The sequence below is a fragment of the Saccopteryx leptura genome, chromosome 1 (assembly GCF_036850995.1).
Source record: "Saccopteryx leptura isolate mSacLep1 chromosome 1, mSacLep1_pri_phased_curated, whole genome shotgun sequence".
NCBI classification, from domain to species: Eukaryota; Metazoa; Chordata; class Mammalia; order Chiroptera; family Emballonuridae; genus Saccopteryx; species Saccopteryx leptura.
Genome location: NC_089503.1, coordinates 18,733,898 through 18,757,490, shown reverse-complemented (window position 1 = coordinate 18,757,490; position 23,593 = coordinate 18,733,898). Strand labels below are relative to the sequence as shown.

Here is a 23,593-nt window from a genome sequence, read left to right as displayed (position 1 = left end):
CTCAGAAAGTTCTCCATATAGAGCTGTCAGATGGTTGATTAATTGATTGATTGGTGTTTGGGGCTCATTCTGCAGCCAGACACAGGGCTCAGGCTGTGATCAGGGTCAAGGCTCAGTCGATGGCAGGGGCCAGGAGCTGTGTACTTAGCCAAGGTCAAAGTTACCATCTGTGCTTGGGTCAGAGATCTGCACTCAGAATTTCTGTGTGTAAAGCTTCCAGGCCCTTCCAGGGGTCATGCTGCAACCTTGGCCTCATTAGCACACAACCCTCTCCAACCAGCCGGGCCCATCTGCTTTCTTATTAATCCAAAAGTGAGATGGAGGAAGCAAGCTTCCGGGGAGCGAGCAGCCTTGGGTAAAACAGCCTGCCAAGCACGCCAAGGCCTTCTCCTCCTTGCAGCCAGGGAAGCGTCCTGCCCTCCTCTCGGTTGTGGCCTCCAGGCCCTTCCTGCATGGCCAGACCACAGAGCTTTGGCTGGGAACCGAGTCATGCTTCCTGGGGGGACAGAAGAGCGGCAGGTGGGAGAACGAGCAGGGAGCAGAGGAAAGGCTCGTTGCGGGAGGGGAACCATGGGGAGGACAAGAAGTGTATGTCATGAGATCATCCAAGGTCCAGCTGCATCCAGCTGTCACACCTGCCTCTTCCCTTCAGGTAGGTAATTCCCATTTCACACTCTACTTGCCTTTGCACGGGCTATTCTTATAACATAAAAAGCCATTTCCTTCCCGATTTCACATTACCAAATTCAATTTCCTACCCCTCTATCCTTCATGGTGCTATCTCCTCCGTGAAGCTTTCCCAGATCCCCTCAGCCTAAATAGACCATTCCTCATTCTGGCTTCCTTGAGGGAGCTACTGGTGAACAGATCTAGTCATTCTTATTAGACTGAACTTTCTGAAGGCAGAACCCATGTTTGATTCATATGTGCATCCTTTAAAACGCCCAACTCTCGTACAAATAGTTAAGTTTAAGTAAATGTTTATATTGTACATTGGATGCAAGGCACATGAATAGAGGAGTGTATTTATGAATGAAAGGATGGTATCAGCGTCATACGTTGAGTTCCCCAGGAAGCAAAGCCTGAGGAAGAGTTATTGTGCAGGATGTTTATTAAGGCATGCCCTTGAAATACACCTGGGGAAGGAAGAGGAAGGAAGCAGGACTGGACAGAAGGGAAGTCAAGCTTCAGTGGAGATTCCATAACAGCCTTGGCTAACACCATGGAGAGCTTTGTAGCAAAAACAGGCCTTCAGAGTTGTCCTGGTGGGCCAAGACAGTTAGGCCTTATACCCATGCATCCATCAGTCATTAGGTATGGGCTGCCCTGAGAAGAGACATGACCTTGGGGCATTGTCTCAAAGACATCTAAAGGATGTTGACACAAGCACTCCTAGAAGTTGGGGTAACAAGTCCCGCAGGGAAATCTGAGTAGTATATCACAGTGTTCACCACAGGTGGACATGATGGATGACGGATGATGGATGAATGCATAGGTGACTAGATAGACAGTTGGATGGATAGAGAATGGATATATAGATGACATGTGAATGGGTGATTGAATGAATGGACACCTGGATGATAGATGGATAGGTGGATGGATGGGCAAATGGGTATCTATATGATGGATGGAAGGAGGGATAAATGGATGGGTGAATGCACAGATGCATGGATGATAAATGGATAAATTCATAGTTACATAAACTTGTGGATGATGAATGGATTGGTGGGTGATTGGCAATAGATTCACGGATGTATTAATAGATGATGTTTTCTCACTTCATGCCATTCAAGTAAGTGGACCCCCGTACTTACTCACCCACTTCTTTCTTTTCCCTTGGGCAGATTCAAGGAAGAAACTCAAATAGTAGTTTTGGCAAGTAAAATGATCTAAAGGGTGAAGAACTCTCCGGCACCACTACATAATATGTGGGGGGCTCTTGGGGACTATTACCTGGATTTACAGCCAATACTTGTAACTTATGGAGACAGTACAACCACTGGCCCGTATCAAGAATGAAGATGGTGAGATCAGCAATAAGCAGTCAGCAGCAACAGGGACATCACGGGTCTGCTGTGGTTGGCAAGAGTGCCCGCACTGCCGAGAGGAAGGGAAAGTCTAACCGAGGGGGGGGAGGTCTTCCTCCTCACACTGAAGGCCAAGCCCAAGTACCCCCTCAGGTGGCACAGGACTAGCTTCTGTCAATGGTAACACAAATCCCTTCTTTCTGCAACGGATTTTAACAACTAATCCCCACCTCCTGCCCATGTTTTGTGACCCAGTGAGAGACGCTCCAGATAGGCTTGGGCCTCAGAACAGCAATTGGGGGGCTACAAAGATAAGGGGCATTCATCAGGGTTTGTGACAAGACATTGACCAAAGAAGCTTGTTTCTTTATGTCCTGAGGGTGGGGGTTTTCATTCACAGTAGGACAGAGCCCACAGAAAATTTGAACTAGGGGAGAGGCCCATGTCTATATATATATGAGGAGCCTCGTGGGTGCTTGTCTTTCCCTGTCTCTCTAACTTAAGATTCTTTTCTCCCCCTGTAGGACCAAAGCTAGAGGTCCTCTCTTGTGAGCTTATGAGCCTAGGTCTTCTCTGGTCTGAAGAGGAGCCTCGAGATAATGGAATATGAAGGTCAAAAGGATAGCGTAGAAGTCATCCCGCCCAATTCCCATACATGTGTGTGCCTACCGTACAATCTCCCAGCCTCAGCTCATGCACACTCTCAGTGACTAGACTCCCACGTCTTCCCTGGACATCCTAGCATTGCTTTAATTGTTTAACACCTTCCTGTCTCCCGTCTCTGGGGCTTATGTACAAAAAAAACCAAGTTGGATTCCTCTTGAAAACAGAAAGAGCTGTAATATTCCCAAATGCCTCTTTTCCAAGCCACATACCCCATACAGCCTCTCTCCTCCCTTAGGACGGGGTTGGCAACCTATGGCTCGGGAGCCAGATGTGGCTCTTTTGATGGCTGCATCTGGCTTGCAGACCAATCTTTAATTTAAAAAATAATGTTAAAAATATAAAACATTCTCATGTATTACAATCCATTCATTTCCTACCACTCATGATCATGGTTGCAGGTGGCTGGAGCCAATCACAGCTGTCCCCCGGGACAACACCAAATTTTTATTGGATAATGTATAACGTACAAGGGTCATTGTAAGGCTCTCATGGAATTACATTTTAAAATATGTGGCGTTCATGGCTCTCTCAGCCAAAAAGGTTCCCGACCCCTGCCTTAGGACAATGTTTTCTATCTCCTGGCCATTCCTTTGAAAAGGTCCCTGTTCATCTCCCTTTTGGCACCCAGTAAAACTCAGTACTAGCATGGCCAACCAGACGGAGGTCAAACAGAGCTCTCTCCTTATAATTCTTTCAGAAATCAAGGCCCAGACCTCAGCAGCAGTTTAGGCAGCCACATCACACTGCTGAGTCATTAGGACCCTGACAGCTGAAATCCTAGGTCATTTTTATATTTGCTGCTGAAGATCTGTCTGTCCTCGGATTTACTGCTGCTGTGGGTGCTTCTCTGGGGATGGGATTACAAGACCCCTCATTATTTCTGTTAAGTATTATCTTGGTCAGTTTGGTCTATCACTCAATCCCATAAATACCTTCCTAGGTCCTGGTTCTGTCATGAGAGGAATTTATCCTCCCTCCCAGGCCTCTGTCTTGTGCAATTCGATGGGCCTGTCATAGCCTGTTAGGGCTCTAGAGGAGGAGAATTATCTCCTCATTGGCCTACTGACCATCTGTTGTAGCCAGTCCCCAAAGTGGCCCCCATTAATCCCCTCCTCTTAGTGTTCACACCCTTGTATAGTGCCCCCCATACTGCATCAGGATCGGTCTATGTGACTGGTCAAAGTGACAATATTTCACTTTCAAGACTCTCTCTTTCATCACTCTGAATGGAGAAAGTCATGCCACAAGCAGCCTCATGGAAAGGCTCACATGGTAATATACCAAAGCCTTTTGCCAACACTCAAGTGGGTGAATATGAAAGTGGACCCTCCAACCCCAGTCGAGCTTCAGATGATGGCAGCCCCAGCTGGCATCTTGATCATAGCTTCATGAGAGAACCAGGACTACCCAAAAAAAGCTGTGAGGTGATAAATGTTGAGGGTAATTTGTCATGTAGCAATGGATAACTAATGACCTCACACACGTATATCCAGGGATGAGGAATTGATCTTCAGGTTGCAGGTCCCAAGACAACAATGGTCACATGGACTGTGGGCAGTGGCACATGGGATTAGCCCTTGTTTTCTTCCTTTCAATCCATGCTGTCTGATCAGTTCATCACCCTAGGGTCTTCCCTGCCTGCTTCCCACCCTACTCCCACAATGAGAGGAGGTCAGACCCTCTGCTCTGTCTTTGGGGTCATTCTTTCCTCCCACTAGTGCTACAGAAACAAGAGGTTAGTTACCACCTCTGTTGCATGGGAGGGGGCTTAGTCTCTCCATATGTCTTAGAACCAGATACACTTTGTCTCTGGTTTTAGGTGACTGCCTACTTTGGGAGGGATAGCTCCTTCTCCACCCCACCTAAGCCTCAAGGATACTCCATCTGGTCTAGCCCAGGTTACCAGGGAGCTCTTCACTGAGGACTCAGACGTCAACACCACCAATAATAGAGAAGTAATTTGACTTCCCATCTGCTCTCCTCCCTTGAGACCCTCTTGGGGAAGGCTAGCTGTGATGTGAGGCAGAATTCTGGCCATACCCACCACTTCAGATCAGAGCTTCCAACTAGTGAGCTGTGGGAAGTTTAGGTGTGGCGCAGATACTGGTCCCCTGGGTTCTGAGGTATTGATTCCCTCAGTCCTTGGAACAGAGCCTGGGACAGCCAAATTCCAGGCCAGTCACCTTAGGCTGCAATTCCATCTCTTCGATTTCCCCAGTGGACTGTACAACATTAACAATTTCCATGAGTACCATGATGTGAAAAAAGAAAGTCTGCAATATTGCCCTCAACAAATATCTTTGAATGACCCCTACATACTTTTTGTCTTTTTTCAAGTCACTGATAAAATGCTTAACAGTGCAAGGTCGAGAGCAGAACCCCAACCACCAGAAACCTCCCTCTGGGCAGACATCAAGCCACATTCATCACCACTGCATGTGCTCCTCTAAACACTGCTCCACCCAGATAGCTTTCCATCTACTCCTTATCTCGCCTTCTGGTCCACATGGAAATCATGACATATCTTGTCAAATGCTTTGCTAACTTTTTAATCCCTAATGAATTAGTGGATTGAGTTAATCATCATCAATGGTTGATAATGACATATAAAAAGAGAACCATCTAAGCATATGGACCACCTAATGAATACATAACGCTACCCAGGGAGAGGGGTGCCAGTCATTCAGCTCTTGTCTCTTAGCTCCAAGCCCCTTCCCTCCCTGCTCTGAGATGCTGGAGCTGGTTCTCTGAGAAACGCCCTTCTCCTTTGCAAGTTGACTTCATGCTCAGCTCTGCCCATGGGGCCACTAAGGGAAGACTGGAAGACAGGAAAAGGGAGGAGGGGCTTACTAATTCCTTGCTGGATTCTGACACCATCGCTCCAGCGCTGACCCTTCATCGTGCCCCCTCAGAGGACCCAGCAGCAGCAGCTGGGTGGTGCCCATGCTCTGCAGTTCTGGATTCTGTCCTACCAACTTCATCCCCTTGACCTCATCCCTAGTGGTGGGTTTTGTTTTCCCTACTGGACCTATGAATGATATAAGTCTTTGTCAAAAAAAGAAGAAGAAAGAAAGAAAGAAAGAAAGAAAGAAAGAAAGAAAGAAAGAAAGAAAGAAAGAAAGAAAGAAAGAAAGAAAGAAAAGAAAGAAGAAATTGAACCTAAAACTGATCACATCTCTAGATCTCACCATTAATTTAAGCTGTTAAATTTTGTAATAATTTTTTATTTGCAGCAGCAAACTAATCCAGGTATAATATTGTATTAAGGTTATGGTTTTCTGAGGCATGGTGAAATATTTATATTGTCCAGGTTTTGCTTCAAAATAATAGGGATAGGGGGTGGAGAGAGAGAGTGTTGTTAGAAATGAAACAAAATGCTAAAATTGAGCTGAAAATTGTCGAAGCTGTTAGATGAGTAGGTTGGATTCATTATGCTATTCTTTCTCTTCTACATTTTTCTTGATTTTTAACATCAAAGTTTAAGAAAAACTTGCCCAAGTCCTATAGAGCTGTCAAAAGGAGAAATTATGTTATTTGACAAGAACTTTTCTGAGCAAACCCATGTTGGTGCCCAATAATGTCCATTTCCTTTTTTAGGTACAAAGCAAATATCGAATAATCTATCTTGATATCTCCCGTGGGAAATGTGTGCATGTCTGTCATTTCAGAACCCACATTCTTCCCTCTTTTGAGACGTGAAAAGGCATCCACTCCCCATCTAGCTCCAGAAGCACTTCCCACTCTGCAATTTCTCACTGATCTTCTCTGCCAGTGTTCTAGGACCATGTGATCTCTGTTTAGACAGGAGCAGGAACCAGAGCAGCCCGGTGAGTACAAGTAACTTTCTCACCCATCTTATGCTTCCATCACCAAAGAGAAGTGACAGGTGCAAAATGGGAGATGAAGAACTCTGTTCTACCCAACCCTGAAGACATTATGCCATCTTCCCCAGGCTCTGTTGGACCTGAAGCATAAATGTACGAGGTAAATGGGAACCAAGAGAAGGAAAAAGGCAATATGAATAATGAACAGCATAAAAGTCAATGCAAACTGCACTAAATAGGACAAAGAGAGTCATTTGATACTGATAAAAGTTATGATCAATAGTGAAATCATAGTCCAGTCCATGAACTTTAATGGACCAGAGAACATACATTGAAATACATTAAGCATAAACTCTTAGAAATGTGAGTAGAAATTGACAGAAATCCACTTATAGTGGAAGACTTTAGCATACTTGTCTTGACTCATGTCAGATCAAGGAGGCAAACTTAATAAAGCAAGAGTCAAACTACATCATATAATACCTGAATTAATAGATATTGAACGTGAATCCTGCAGAGACTCTATCTTTGTTAAGTGTTTGTGCGCTTTTACAAAACTGATCATATACCAAGTTACAAATCAAACTCTCGTGAATTCAAATAGTAGAAAGCATACATATTACCTTCTCTGACCAAGTGTTCTAAAACTAAAAACAGATAACAAAATTTGAAAACAAATAAATTTTAGAAGTCACTGTTTGAAAAAATTTGTAAACCCATCATTTTAACCCAAGTAGTGGATGTTTTATTTCTGAGTTGGTTTTTTTATTCTTCCTGTAAATTTTACCTAAATAAATAACAAAACACCTTTTCTGTTATCCTTGGTGTTTCAGAAAGATATGGCTTATTTGGCCTTCTGTTCCTTCTATGAGGTCTACTCACACCTAATAGAGTGGGCATTTGCTTTGTGGACTACCCGGTATCCATTATTTCTTCTCCTTCTCCTTCTCTTCTTCTTCCTCTTCCTTCTCCTCCTCCTTCTCTCTGCTTTTTGGAATGGTGCTTCATTTCCTTCAGAGGAGCCACCATTTCCAGCTCTCAGTTATAGAAAGGGCTAATGTTGACTTCACCCTGTCCCCACCCCCACTGGTGGGCACATGATCCCACGTAGTCAATGAAGTCATTCCATTCTCTGATTAGTTCGGTAAGGACCACATGAACCAATCTACCCAATGAGACATTTCCTAGGACTGCCGGCCTCCATCTCCTGCTGGACTTGGACCTGGGAGCAGATAAGTCTGGAAGTGATTATCATGGGAAGAGCTCCTGTGTGAAATCAGGGCCAGCCTGGACTCCTGGGCTGTGTCCCCTTAACATCATCTTAGCTCCTGATCAAACCATGCCTGAAACCAGACCTACCCCTATACTTTTAAATAAAGTCCGCTTTCGTTTAATCCAGCTCAAAGGGGGTTTTCTGTTACTTGCTTCTTTTCTTCATTTTTTGAACCTGCCCTTTTTAAGCCTGATGCCTTTAGACTCCTTTTTTTTAAATCCTCATTGAATTATTTAGAATCAAATAGTCTAAATTGCATTTGTTTTTAGAACTTCTCAACTCTTTTTTCAGTAGTGTTCCCCTCCAGAGTCTCATGCCATGAATTATTCATATCATTCATCAAATTTGTCTATCATTCCCATCTTTCTTCGGGACGTTTAAAATCTCTGTCTTTCTGAGTCACTACTTTTTACTTGTGGACCAGCTCAGGTAGACTATTTTGCAACTGTATTTCTCTGAAAGAGAAAAACAGACAGATGGAGAATAGATTAGGATACAAATGGCTGTCCAGCCTACTCGGAGGTGGGAAATTCTACCAGGTGCATATGTTCTCACATTTCATCTTACAGTAACCATGAAAGAAATATTTAAATGTCCAGCATACAGACCAAGAAAGAAAGGCACTTGCTCAAGATCACTCCAAAGAGAGGAGAAGGAGCCAGGGATCAAAAGCAAATCTTCAGGACTCCAAAGCCTTTCCATTTTTCCTACTACCCCTCTGGACAAAAAGAAACTGAGGTTCAAAGAAATTAAGAAATTTATCATCGTATGGGTGGTCAGTGGGACAGTTGTGACATGATCCAAAGTTGACTGACCCTCCCTTTTCCACTATTTCGTGTCACCAATGGAAAGTAGGTCCCAAATTCACTCTTGTACCAACTAGGCCACTGGTGTGAGCGTACGGTGGAGGACTAGATGGTCCATGCCCCTGGAAACCCCTCCACTCTCCAGCACTGTTACTTCTGTGGATACTTGTCTCCCCCCTAGACAGTAAGCACCTGGCAGAGCTGGTCCAGCCCCCTTCACATGCCCCCACGTGCTCCACATGGAACTTTGAGAAAGAACATAGGGACATAGCCTTATTTGTGGCTGCACATTGTCCATCCTTTGAAAAGGTTATTTTCAGAAATTCCCTCTGAGTTCTGCCTTCCCAAGTACAAGGTGGTGCAAAAGTAGGTTTACAGTTGTTCTCATGGAAAATAGTATATTAATTAATAAATAACAATGCAAGAATAAACTGTGTTTTGTGTACTCACAACTGTAAACCTACTCTTGCCCCACCTTGTATATTTCAAAGCTCAATTCCCAGGCCCCCTTGCAGCAAAGACACAGGCACATGACCTGGGGTCTGCCCTGAGGGTCCCTGATTCAGAGCTGAACCCCAGACAAAAACAGGCCCAGACTTCTGTTTTGTGGTCCAGCATACAGAGTGGCCTTCATCACAGGACAGCATCCAGTGGCAGAAGAGACCGCGGCTGCAGTGAGGTCGGCTCCTGACATCCAGCTCATTGGCAGTGGCCACACTCTCCCTGTCCTGCCAGTTCTGCGCTGAGGTTCTGAGTTTCGCCTGGAAGCCTCACTTCACGTCTGTTTCTCTTGCCCTCCTAACAAGTCTGTGCATATACTCCTATAGTTTAAGAAATCTCTTTGCTGCTTAAACTAGCCATTGTGAGTTCCAATATTTGCAACTCAATAAGTAAGCATTTGGCAAATAAACATTTTAAGGTCACCTTTCACAGTGAAGGCTGGAGAGGAAGCCCCACTGTGTGGCCTGTCTAAGCTCCTCCCCCACTCCTCACCTCCTCGCTGGAAGCCCAAGGCCCTCAGAAGTCTTCCTCCATGCAAGCAGAACATAGCCCAAGGTGTTGTGGTATCTGGCACAGTGCCTGGCATACTATAGGCCCAAGGAAGTACTTATTAACTGTAGTGTTTCTCAAATTCACCTGTATCACAGGACCCCTGGGATGCTTTTTAAAATTCCCGGCCCTGGCCGGTTGGCTCAGTGGTAGAGCATCGGCCTGGCGTGCGGGAGTCCCGGGTTCGATTCCTGGCCAGGGCACACAGGAGAAGCACCCATCTGCTTCTTCACCCCTCCCCCTCTCCTTCCTCTCTGTCTCTCTCTTCCCCTCCCATAGCCAAGGCTCCACTGGAGCAAAGTTGTCCTGGGCGCTGAGGATGGCTCTGTGGCCTCTGCCTCAGGTGCTAGAATGGCTCTGGTTGTGGCAGAGCGACGCCCCAGATGGGCAGACCATCGCCCCCTGGTGGGCATGCCGGGTGGATCCCGGTCGGGTGCATGCAGGAATCTGTCTGACTGCCTCCCCGTTTCCAACTTCAGAAAAATACAAAAAATTCCCATCCATTCACTTCTTTTTGTGTGCCCAGCATCAGCTAGATGGCTTTACAACTATTAGCTTATCTAATCTTCAGATGGGTAATATCATCAGCATCTTGCAGATGAGGAAACTGAGGCTTGGAGATATAAAGTGGCTTGTCTAAGGTCACAGCCTATAAGCAGTGGATCAGGTTTGCACCTAGGACTATCTGAGTCTAGAAATTGAACATCCTCATCCTTCCCTCTGTTATAAAAGGGTGACCTGGCAGGTGGACATCTGGCCTTAAGAAGTCCAGACTCCATCAAAGGGATATGGCCAGCTTCAGTAAACCCGACTGGAGATTCGGGATTTGATGGCTGAATGGGCTGGAACCCCAGATGTTCTGATTTAAAATAGCAACATTTAAAGCTATTATTCTTTTCTCTTTTAAAAACAAACATTACAAAGAATATCTGGATACCTGTGACTATTGTTTAGGACCACACAATGTTTGGAACATTCTCCATTGTCGAGAGCTCTCAAACTCATGAGGAACAGAACAATAACAATCTTTGTTTTTGCTGGAGAAGGTGGCACAAGCACCCAGAGTCCCTATTACAGGCTGAATATCTGTGTTCCCCTCCCTCAAAGTGCATATGCTGAAATCTAATCCCCAAGGTGATAGTAATTGGAGTTGGGGACTTTGGGAGGTAAGTACGTCATGACATCATGACAGTAGAGCCCTTATGAATAGGATCAGTGCCCTTATCAGAAGAGGCCAGAAGCTCTTTCGCCCTCTCTTTCTGCTATGCAAGGACACAACTAGAGTCAGCAGTCTGGAACCCAGAAAAGGGCCCTCAGCAGAACCCAGCCGTGCTGGCACCGTGACCTTGGACTTCCAGCCCCCTGAACCATGAAAAATAGATTTCTGTTATTCATCAGCCAACCTGGTTTATGGTATTTTGTTACAGCAGCCTGAACTAGACCCACCTCCGTCCCCAGGCCTTCTCCTCCCCTCCTCAGCTTCCGGTAGGGGCTGCCGCAGAAAGCTGGCGCTGGCTGGGGGACACGTGTGGGAGCACCTGCCGCCAGGTGGGCGTGCCGGGTGGATCCCGGTTGGGCGCATGCGGGAGTCTGTCTGACTGCCAGGTGCATCTCATCTGCTCCGACAGGCGGCGGCCCCGGAAGCCTGGGGCTGGAGAGGGTGGAAGGTCAGCAGGGCTGCTACCGTTCTCCCTCCCAGCACACAGACGCACTGAGACGCCTGTTGGAGGGTCCAGCCGCGGACTGTTTCAGGAGGGCTCAAGCGTCACTCCAGGCGTGTTCGTGTGAACCAACCCCTGCCCTGAGGAGATGCAGGTGGGATGTCAAGAGTGCAAAGGCCTAGGTGAGGGCTAGTTTGGGCCTGAGCCTCTCACTCAGCGTGTGTAAACAGCTTTTCAGTGGCCTAAATCCATCTCCTGGGTTCTGTTTGACTGGCAAAGGGCATCTTCTAGTTGAGAGATTTCATCGTCTAGTGAGCCTGGGGCTTAATGAGTTCAGGACCCTTTAAGAATGGAAAGTGAAAGTCTATTTAGCCAAAGTAAGTATGCTGGTACATCTTTATCAGGAAGTCCCTCCTGGATATAAAGCCCAGAGAAACTGTCATACAGATCTGGAAGGCAGGGGTGAGGATGTCCACGGTGGGGGTGTTGGGGGCCCGGAAGAGGGGGATGAGGCGGTCCAGAAGCAATCTAGCTCTCTATTGCTGGCGGGGGGGAGGTGAATAAATGTGGTGGGTTCAGCAATTAGTGGCAACAGCCTAGAGTAGAGGTACACACAGCAACCTAGATAGACCCGTCAAAACATAATGCTGATGTCATCATAAGAACTATGGTTCCATACATAGATGGGACATAAAAATGAGACTCAGAGACATAGACAAGAATGTGATGGTAACCAGGAAGGGGGGGTTGGAAGGAGGGGGGTGGGGGGAAGGGAGGGGCACAAAGAAAACCAGATAGAAGGTGACGGAAGACAATTTGAGTTTGGGTGAGGGCTATGCAACACAATCAAATGTCAAAATAATCTGGAGATGTTTTCTCTGAACATACGTACTCTGATTTATCAATGTCACCCCATTAAAATTAATTTTTAAAAAATGTAAAAAAAACATAATGCTGAAACAGGAGAAAAACAGAACTAGGTTTTTTAGCACAATGGTATTTGCATAAATTAAAAAACATGCACATACGTAATTTAGGTTTCACAAAATCATAAAAATAAAAGTCAGTTTATCAAGCACGTCAGGTGCAGAGAAAGGAGCAGGAAGCGGGACACTCCCTGATAAACATCCTGCCCACTCAACTTGTCTCAGAGCCTGCTTCCCGGAGAACGCAACCTGAAACACTGTTTGACATTTTAATGTGTTTGTAAGGCAGTGAAAACAATAATATCAATGTTATTTGTCACTGACCAGTTATTTATTATTAGTCTACTGCCAACAAATAACAAATATCAGAACAAGCAGGCTAAGTTTTCCTCCAGCCATACATTCAATGGGGGCGGCCAGAGAGTGGGTCATCAAACGCCGCTGACTGGTGGGCACAGGCTCAAAGCGCTGACCTGAGTACAAACCACCCTGAGTGTGCGGCTCTGCACGTTATTTTCTATAATAAGCTCTCTCGGGTACTGCCTAGTGGCTTCATTTATCAATTATCCTCACTTTGTGAAGAATTGTTGGTTTATATGCACAAAGTTTGAGGGGTTTTTTGCTACAGGATACTGTTTTCTTTGAGAGTCGGGTTTACATAAAGAGCTAAGGAGGTCACAGACGAAAGAAAAGAGGAAGAGAGAGAACAAAGGAACGACTCAGGGAGCAGGGAGTGGGGTTGGGGGAATAGCATCGATCTTCATTAATCCGGACTTACTGCATGCAGGAACCGGGCTAAGAGCGTGACAAAGGTCCAGCCCACACAGGACCAACCAGTGAGACAGATCTTTAATAACACCTCATATCTATGTACACACGACTAAGGTCAGCGTGGTTAAATGACTGGCCCAAGATCCCAGAGCTGGTAAGCGGCAAAGCCTAGACTTGAACCTGCATCTTTCTGGCTCTAAAACCCACAGCACCTGTACCAGCCAAATCCCACTACAGAATTCTGAAGGCCAAAGTCAGGTCCAAGCTGCTAGCAGTGCAGCAGATGAGGCAAGATGTACCCCTTGGGACTTAGAAGAAGGGCCATTTGAAACCAGTTGGGATCAGAGAGTATGGACTTAGGATGAATAAGGCTGAGGTCTCTGGGTAGTGTGGGAACCAGGCATCTGGGGGACCTGAGGCTAGCACATGACCCGGGCAGCTCTGAGGCTGTGTCGGCCCCAGAGTGCCTGGACCCCATCTACCCACCATCATAACTTTGCCCCCCCAAAAGGCACAGCTCCACCATGAAAGCTCACCTGCAAGGCTGGCCACTCCTGCTCCTCTCAACTCTAGGGTAGCCATAACAACCATCTGAAGTAACTGAGATTTTCTCTAAAGAAGGGGTCCCTCAAAGGGAGGGAGACGAGAGGGGAGGAGAGGCAGAGTCTTAGAGGGTGTTGTCGGTCACCTCGATCTCTGCCCCTGAAGGTAGAGGAGCCCTAGTCAGTCCAAAGAAGTGGGGAGCACAGAGGGGTATAGCAAAACTTGCCAGGCACCTCAAGCCTCAACACACAGAGGAAATGGTCAAATTTGCACAATGCTTGAGGGTAAACTGGAGGCAACTTTTGGGAGCATCTATTGGGAACTGGGTGAAAAAGAAACTTTAATATTACATTTTCTTCATATTATATAATTTTGATAATAAAAAAAGGACCAAAAAATAGTGAGGATATTAAATATTGAATATGTATAAAACTTCCCAATAAAATCTTTTCAAAAAAATTAATGAGAAACTTGAGCTTTCTTCCATGAACATAGTTTTTTTTTAATATCAGGCTTTATGTGTGAAATGGCCATACTCAATTCTTGATGGGGGCTTTTTAATGATGATCTCTTGAAATTTTGGAAAGTCCCCATCAATAGAAATTTGTTCACACAAGTACATGATAAAAAATGTAAGAGCATTTTATAACCATTCAAAAAATGTATAACACTTGAAATTATATTAAAAGAATCTAACAGCCCTTCCTTTTCTTTCTTTGACAAATGTAATGTTGAAATTTCTTGTTACAATGTGAATGGATTGTACAATCAAACAGTTCATATCGAGTATTTCAAAATAATGATAGAGCTCTAATTTGCAGACAGTGAGCATATTGGAACACTCTCCTCTTAGTGAACACAGGTGCCACGAAAAGGACATTTCACCTGCAAATAGACTTAAGTTGCTGCTACCTTCTGTAAAGTCAGGAGTACGGAGCCTTCACTGAGAGCTGTCCCACGATGGTAATCCTGACCAACTGCTTGGTCACCCCCTTCATGACTTGGCCCACATTGGATGGGGCACCATGCTTCTAGGATACCAAGAAGGTGTACTCCTCTTGCAAGTCCAGGGGCCCCTGCCCACAGAGCACAGTGCTCTAGAGATGGCTGCTGACACAGATGTCCAGGTGGCAAAGCACCTCCTTAACCACGCCCAGCCAAACCTGGTGCCCGATGTGGCTCATCATCCTGAAGCCTGCTGGAACCACAGGGCCGGCTCTGCTTCCTTCTAATGGACCCAGATGCCTTGGCTCTGTCTGGTAAAGGGACCAACCATTCCAGTTTGCCTGGGACTGGGAGGTGTCCAGGGATGTGGTTCTTTCAGTGCTAAAATTGGGAAAGTCCCAGGCAAGCTGAAATGAATTGGCCCTCCTACATGGCCACCTGAAGGCTCTAAGAATCAGTTTCTCGCCGCACAACTGTAACCCATGTGTCACACACACACTTGGTTAAGGCCATGTGTCTCAAATGTTCATGTGCACATGAACAGCCTTGGGATCTTAAATAACGGTACATAATCAGCAGTCTGGGTGAGGCCCAAGGTTCTACATCCCTAGCAGGCGATGCAGATGCTGCTGAGGCAGAAACCACACACTGAGCTGCAAGGGCTGGATCACAGCACTAAAACCCAAGACAAGGCTCCATCACTGTGGGAGGAGATTTGCAGCCAGTAGCCTCAGAGGAGCCAGGAATTAAACAGAAAAGGGTCACTGAATCCCATCGCCTCCATTTGAAAACCAATTATCCCCAAAGACCCACGGATTTGGACAGTTGCTCTCTGGATAGGACAAGCCTCACCCATGAGGACAGATTTCCTGTTTCCTCTAGGCCACTCAATTTTAAGACTAGTTGACATCATCTAGACTCCAGCAAGGGTCAGTACAGAGAGTTTCAGGCAGTGGTGAACTTATCAGGCGAGGTCCCTTGACTTTATGATATTTCCAGACTGGCTGATAGTTCATGCAGCCAAAACTGTGTGTATATGTCTTCATTCCCTGTTCATTCATTTGAGAACCTACTATGTGTTAGGTAAGAAGGATACTGAGTATGACCTCAGTATTATAGCTTTTGGTAATAAAAAGCACTAAATACCCGGGACGACCCTCCTATTGAAAACAACCAAGATATCTGGATAAAATAGGAACAACTCTTCTTAAATGTCAGATAAGCTGGCAAGAAAGTAAATAATACATGAGACAAAGAAAAATATGCAGTGAATGAAGGCAGGGGCCACAGTTAAGGAGAGTAGCAGCTATGTTTGCCCAGGGGACATTCACTGAACCCTGTGAAACAGAGTTTTGCTTTTCCTGATGTCCTAGGGCTAAGTTGACAAAACCATGGGTGTGCCCAAGGTGGGGAGTCTGATAGGAGTTTCTTCCCTCAAGTAGCTGACTTCAAAAGGCTATACTCTCAGTTAAGGAAAAAAGACAAATACCAATTACCCCCTCCTTTATGGGGACTGCAAGAAAAATACAGTGTGTCCATAAAGTCATGGTGCACTTTTGAGTACTGTCCAGTCACAGGAAAGCAACAAAAGATGATAGAAATGTGAAATCTGCACCAAATAAAAGGAAAACTCTCCCAGTTTCATACCTATTCAGTGCAGTTCGATGTGGGCTCATGCACAGATTTCTTGGGCTCCTTAGGTAGCTATCCCGTATAGTGTCTACAGACTCGTCACTGACTGATAGCCTACCAGAACGGGGTTTCTCCACCAAACTGCCGGTTTCCTTCAACTGCTTATCCCACCGAGTAATGTTATTCCTATGTGGTGGCGCTTCGTTATAAACATGCTGATATTCACGTTGCACTTTGGTCACGGATTCGAATTTAGCGAGCCACAGAACGCACTGAACTTTCCTCTGTACTGTCCACATCTCATGGCCGTGGGCTGCTCCGCTGTATACAGTGTTACGTTATCATCTGCGCATGCGCACATGCTGCCACATCATCCTACAGAAACTGGGAGGGTTTTCCTTTTATTTGGTGCAGATTTCACATTTCTATCGTCTCTTGTTGCTTTCCTGTGACCAGTCAAAAGTGCACCAAGACTTTACGGACACACTGTACATTGTTTTAAAACTAAGCACGAAGTGAAAAATAGAAAAAGTAACTCCTGAGAATTTGGAACCATCAGCCATCCCTTATGTGGTTTGTAATCTGAATTCACACAGCCTGGGTGGTCCCAAACTCCACAAACCAAGAATTTAATTTACAGTAGCTGCTGCCAGGAAGTACCCCCAGTGGCCTGGCAGATGCAAAAAATAAAAACAAATGTTTTTTGGAAGAGCTTCTGCAATCCCAGGTCTCACAAATTTATGTAAGTAGAAATCCAAGGAAAACAAGCAAACCACAGCACAAAGCTAACCAAATACAAGAGGAAACAAGGCATCATGACTGAGAACCAACAGAAACAACTGGCAGCAGGACAGACTTGTAAGGGTTCCAGGTACTGGACTTATCATACAACTTGGAAAATAATTTTGTGCGCCATTTAAAATGAGTCTTAAAATATGTACAGGGAACAGGAAACAGTAAAGAATAACTAAACAGATTTGAAAAGCAAACAAAAACAACATCTAGAAATTAAAAATATTATAATACTGAGGGAACATGCCTGACTATAAATTAAACACAGCTAAAGAGGAAATTGGTGAACTGGAAAATAATTACAAAGAAACTATCCAGTGTTAAGCACAAAATGAAAAGAGATAGATTATTGAAGGAATAAAAAAAGAATTAAGAATAGAGTAAGTAGGTCTAATTATGGTTAATTAGAGTTCTAGAAGGAAAATGCAAGAGAATGAATCAGAGGCAATATTATAAAAACTAATAGCTGAGGACTTTTCAAGACCGATGAAAGACATCAATCATCAGGTTCAAAAATCTAGTGACTCCAAGTGGATTAAATAAAAAAGAAACCCACAACTAAACTCGTAGTAAAATTCAATCTCCAAAGTCAATGAGAATATTTTTCAAAGCAGCCAGAAAGAAAATACTGATCACTTCTAAAAGGAACATCTCTAGATGGTGGCTGATTCTCATCAGCGGTCATGGAAACCAGATGAAAATGGGATGTTATTTTCAGCATACTGAGAAAATAAGTAAATGTCAAGCCAAAATTTCATATCCAGAGGACATGTCTTGAAAGATCAAAGGTTTGATTTTTAAAAAAAATTTTTGGATATACAAAAATTAAGTGTTGCCACTAGCAGACTCTCAATGAGAGTTGTACAGCAGAAAAAAAAAAATCCCATAAAGAATGTCTGAGATAGAAGTGAAGTGGTAACTATATAGGTAAATCTAATCAAATATTGACTACATGAAATCATATAAAAAGGAAAGTATCAAGAGGATTTTTTTTTCTTTTCCAGAGGAGAACACAGACACAATCCCCCACTACCGTAAGTTATACAACTGAGTTTCACACATTTGGGGAAGTCACAGGGATCAGCACATCTGGAGTGCAATGGGTTGAGTCTTACCCTGGGGAGACCACGTTCCTGATCATGGTACTCTCCCTGCCTAGTGAGTATCAAGAGAATTATTTTTAAATATAGAATTAAAATGCATGACAAGATACTTCTGCTTTTGCTTATGAAAGATGAAATTTCCACAGGATTTGTCTCATCACTAAACAATTTGGAAAATGTAAAAGGAAGGGAGGGAAAGAAGGAAGAAGGAAATAAAAAAGGAAGGAAGAAAGGAAGGAAGGAAGAAAGGAAAAGAGAGAATGAGAGAAAGAGAGAAAGAGAAAGAAAGAAAGAAAGAAAGAAAGAAAGAAAGAAAGAAAGAAAGAAAGAAAGAAAGAAAGAAAAGAAAGAAAGAAGAAAGAAAGAAAGAAAGAAAGAAAGAAAGAAAGAAAGAAAGAAAGAAAGAAAGAAAGAAAGAAAGAAAGAAAGAAGAAATGATGGCAGGAGGGAGGGGAAGGAAAGATGGATTGCTTTAGATATTGGAAAATAAGCAACACAGGATTGTGCCTTGAAAGAAGAGAAACAAATGGGATGAGCCCTGTGATTGTCCCAGCTAACTGCCTGGAGACAGTTTTTAGACTGCAGTACGAAGACATATAACACAAACAGAGCCCAGTGGTCTCACTGAGTTAAGTAGATGGAAAGCAGAGTTTAGGGAAGTCAATGTAGCTGAAATTTGTAAGGCAATTTACCAGAGGAATGGGACATGCACACAGAGATAAATGGGGTGGGGAGAGAGCTGCAAAGGGATCGCTTTGAGGCTTTGGCTGAGTACTGATGTACACACGCATAGGGTGAAATTCTAAAAGATCGGGAGTTAGGAAAGACTGGAAGGCAGTAGCAGATGAGACAAGTCCAAGAGTCCACAGAGGAAGAATTGTTCATGTTTCCACCATCCAGAGTGGTAATACCTCACAATATATGGGACCTTGGATAGAGTCCTTGGAAAGGTTACAATTTAGTAGCAGCACTAAAGTAGTTTTGCTTTGGACCCATCAAAAAAAAAAAAACTCTAAAATTAAGTCTTCAAGAGATCAGAAGGATCCCAAGTAACTTAACTGTGTGCTAGAACAAATTCCAATACTCTAGAAAGGAATCCAACAAAATCCAGCGTTCAACAATAGAAAATACATAATGTCCATATGCCAATTTATTGTTTCTTAGCTCTAAATGTACCCCTTTCTGCTTTGTGACACTGGAGCTAGATCCTGAACACGTGGTGCTATGTTAGATTTTGTCTTTAAAGTATGCTGAGGCAGGTGGGAGGTGTCAGTGCAAGGCCATTGCAAAAAGTTTTTCTTTCTAGTTTTGGTGTATTTTATCTCTGCATCTGTCAATGGTGTTTAAGAAGCTTAGTAGCACTCCTTCTCCAACAGATCCTCTAGAAACCCAAGAGTCTACTTCCTGGACCAGCTCTGGTCCACTGGCACCCTAGCTTATTGGCTATTTGACAGGCAGGTCCTGAAGACCAGCTATGGCCCCTGTATACCTCTAATGAGTTTCCCAGCCATCCAGTGGACTGCTGCTATGGAAATCTCGGGACCACACCCTCTGGCAAGTTTCTTCTCCATTAGCAAGCCGTGTGTTCATATAGCAGCTACAACCTCTGCAACAAAGTCTGAACCTAAGCAGTGGTTGGGAGAAGAATGCTTCTTCCAAGTTCTTAATTCCTTCCTTGTCTTCTTTCCCTCCACCCTAGAGGAAGCAGGGTTTCCTGCATTTGTTATTCCTGTATTCCTTAGAGTCCTCCATTACCCCAAACATTTTACTAGCTAATAATCATTTATATATGAATTTGTCCCTGTTCAAATTACTGATATGATTTCTGTCTTTGTCTAGTCCTTGACTAATCCATCCAACATCCAATCAAAAATTACTAAGCATGCAAAAAAAAAAAAAGAAGGTAAATGTGACTCATAACCAGAAGGGAAAGGAATCAATCAACAAAAACAGACCCAGAAATAATAGAGATGATAGAATTAGTCATCAAGGACTTTAAAACATTATAAATCTTATAAAAATGTTCAAAGATACAAAAAAAAGAACATGAATGCAGTAAGGATAAAATGGAATATGTAAAATAAAAGGACCCACGGGTCATAGGAGATGAAAAATACAAATCTGAACTAAAAAATAATATTCTGGCTGGGGTTGACAATAAATTAGAAATTGCAGAAGAGAAGGTCAGACAACTTGAAAACATAGCATTAGAAACTATCCAAATTAGGTGCAAAGAGGAAAAAGAATGAAAAAATAAAATAAACAAACATCAGTCACTTATAAAACAAGGTCAGGGCACCTTACACAGATGTAATCAGATTCTCAAGAAAAAGGTGGGACAGAAAAAAAAATTTTTGAAGAAAAAAATGGCTGAAACATTTTTGGATTTTTATGGAACCACAACAAACACAAGAAACTCAATGAGCCCTAAGCAGAATAAAGATAAACATACGAAAGCACGTCATACCTCAAGTTGTTAAAAACCAGTGATAAGGAGAAAATCTTAAAAAACAACCAGAGAAAAGAATGTCTTATATGCGAAGCTAAACATTAAGAACTATGGCTAATTTCTCATCAGAAACAGTCCCAGGCAGAAGATAATGAATCAAAAATATTTAAATGGCTGAAAGAAAAACTACCAACGTAGAATTCCAAAGCTCATGAAAATACCTTTCAAAAATGAAGGCAAAAATAAGGAGTTGCAGACAAACTCTGGGAGTATTTATCTGCTCTCCAAGAAATGTTAAAGACAAAGCTCTTCAGGCAGGAGGAAAAGGATCCCTGGTGGAAATTTGGATCCACACAAAGGATTGAAGAGAAAGAATCAAACCACTGACACATTCAACATGGATGAATCCCAACCATCATCTGAGCAAAAGGAGCCAGACACAAACAGTTACATATATGATTCCATTTCTACAAATTCCTAAAAAAGGTAAAACTATTGTGGCAGATGTTCAACAGCTGCCAAGGGATGGGTAGGGGAAAAGAGATTGACTACAAGAGGACACAGGGGAGGTTTTAGGATGCTAGTGAGGTTCTGTATCTTGATTGTGGTGGTGGTTGCATAGCTAGATACATTTATCAAAACCTATCAAAGAATTTTCCTAAAATGAACGAAGTTTATCATGTGTAAATGATAACTGAATAGAGTTGATTATTTAGGAAAAACACAAAAGACCATATAATGCTTTTGTTTTAAAAATGCACCACCACAATGTAGATGTTTAAAAGAAGGTGAATGGAATTAAAATGTGTTAAGGTATTGAGTGTGTTCTTCAAGAGAAGGGTAAAGATATTGATTAACTTTAAATAAAGTTAAGACTTAGATAAACTGAGAAAAGAATTTGTTATTTCTAGGGTTACCACTAAAGGAACAGAAACAGATGTGCCTTCTCTAATCAGTGAAGGGAAGGAGATGTAATAGACAAAAATTCTGAATCAAAAGTAAAAAAGAATAATAGGTGAGACAAATAGGAAGCACCAAATAAGACGATAGCTATACATTTAAATAATCTCTTATTAGAAGATATTATTATGGACTAAAAGATGGAAAAATAATTCTATCCAAGCAGGCTGGTGTTGCAATATTGCCATTAGACAAGATGGACTTTAAGGTAAAAGCATTACACTGGTAAACAGGAACACTGTGCAATGACAAAAGGTTCAGGTCATAAATTGAAATACATTACAATTGTACAACTGTATGCACCAAAAAACAGTCTTAAAACCAGAAGCGACACGGGACAGAACTACATGAGGAAATGAAGAAATTAATCTGTCCATAATCCTAGTGCGAAGCCTGTAATGTTCCTTTCTCGGTAATCATTAGGAAAAACAGACATTTTTTTTAAGACAGGAATGATATTTGGCCAATATCTTTAATTTGATGGGATGGACAAGGTAGCTCACCATACCTATTCTTTTCTGTCATTGTCCCCTGGCTATAGCTGAGACAGTGAGGCTCAGGGGAGAGCTCTGACTTGTCCAGCAACACGCGGTGGAACAAAATCTCAAGGTGAGTCTCCTGTTGTCTAAATCACTAATTTTCTACTCTTTCTAGATGGTTCAAATGGCCTCTCATTCTCTTCCAGTACAAATACCTTTGTCCCAAAGCCACATCCGGCTTCCCAAAACCAGCCCATGGCCAGGATGACATTGCTGACAGCTGAGGTGTTAGGAAGGAAGAAAGCAGGAAACAACGCCTGAAGAAGGCATTGTTGCCTGCCGCTCAGATGCTACAATTAGTGGGAGGAGGAAGCCTCCAGCAGCTGGGTGTGGTTGGCCGGCTGTTCCCAGACCCACTCCAGGGAACTAGAAGATTCAGGCTTAAGAAAACTCTCCATCCTTCACCACTGGAGACAATGGGCTTCCCTACGCCATCGAGAGGAAGAAAATACTGTGGGCCCGCATGCTAACAGCGGTCTTTTGTGAATGAAAAAGGAGCACAGGCACAGGTGCCTTACAGGGGGCAGGAAGCCCAAATCCATCTGACCTAGAGGGGGTGGCTGAACAGCTGGCTTGGGGCCACCCCAGGAAACCATTTTCCCAGACAGTCTTAAGAATGTCAGTGGAGGCCAACAACACACAATGGAGAAAAGAAAGCCTCTTCAACAAATGGTGCTGGGAAAACTGGAAAGCCACATGCAAAAGAATGAAACTAGACTACAGTTTGTCCCCCTGTACTAAAATTAATTCAAAATGGATCAAAGACCTAAAAATAATACCTGAAAGAATAAAGTACATAGAAGAAAACATAGGTACTAAAACTCATGGACCTTGGTTTTAAAGAGCATTTTATGAATTTGACTCCAAAGGCAAGAGAAGTGAAGGCAAAGATAAATGAATGGGACTACATCAGACTAAGAAGCTTTTGCTCAGCAAGAGAAACTGACAACAAAATAGACAGCCAACTAAATGGGAAATGATATTTTCAAACAACAGCTCAGATAAGGGCCCAAAATATACAAAGAACTCATAAAACTCAACAACAAACAAGTAAACAATCTAATAAAAAAAATGGGAAGAGGACATCAACAGACACTTCTCCCAGGAAGAAATACAAATGCCAACAGATATATGAAAAGATGCTCATCTTCCTTAGTTATTAGAGAAATGCAAATCAAAACTACAATGAGATACCACCTCACACCTGTTAGATTAGCTATTATTAACAAGACAGGTAATAGCAAGTGTTGGAGAGGCTGTGGAGAAAAAGGAACCTTCATTCACTGTTGGTGGGAATGTCAAGTAGTATAACCATTATGGAAGAAAGTATGGTGGTTCCTCAAAAAATTAAAAATAGAACTACTTATGATCCAGCAATCCCTCTACTGGGTATATACCCCCAAAACTCAGAGACATTGATACGTAAAGACACATGTAGCCCCATGTTCATTGCAGCATTGTTCACAGCGGCCAAGACATAGAAACAACCAAAAAGCCCTTCAATAGAAGACTGGATAAAGAAGATGTGGCACATGTACACTATGGAATACTAGTCAGCCATAAGAAATGATGACATCGGATCATTTACAACAAAATGGTTGGATCTTGATAACATTATACAGAGTG

General features: G+C 43.3%; 1 non-coding gene across 1 annotated transcript; it reads right to left on the bottom strand.

Annotated features, from left to right (window-relative positions):
* Positions 1 to 17,917: 17,917 nt before the first annotated feature.
* On the bottom strand, positions 17,918 to 18,082 carry LOC136390035 (U1 spliceosomal RNA). The gene has a single exon (XR_010748563.1). It is a non-coding gene; the product is annotated as a U1 spliceosomal RNA (small nuclear RNA).
* Positions 18,083 to 23,593: the final 5,511 nt, after the last annotated feature.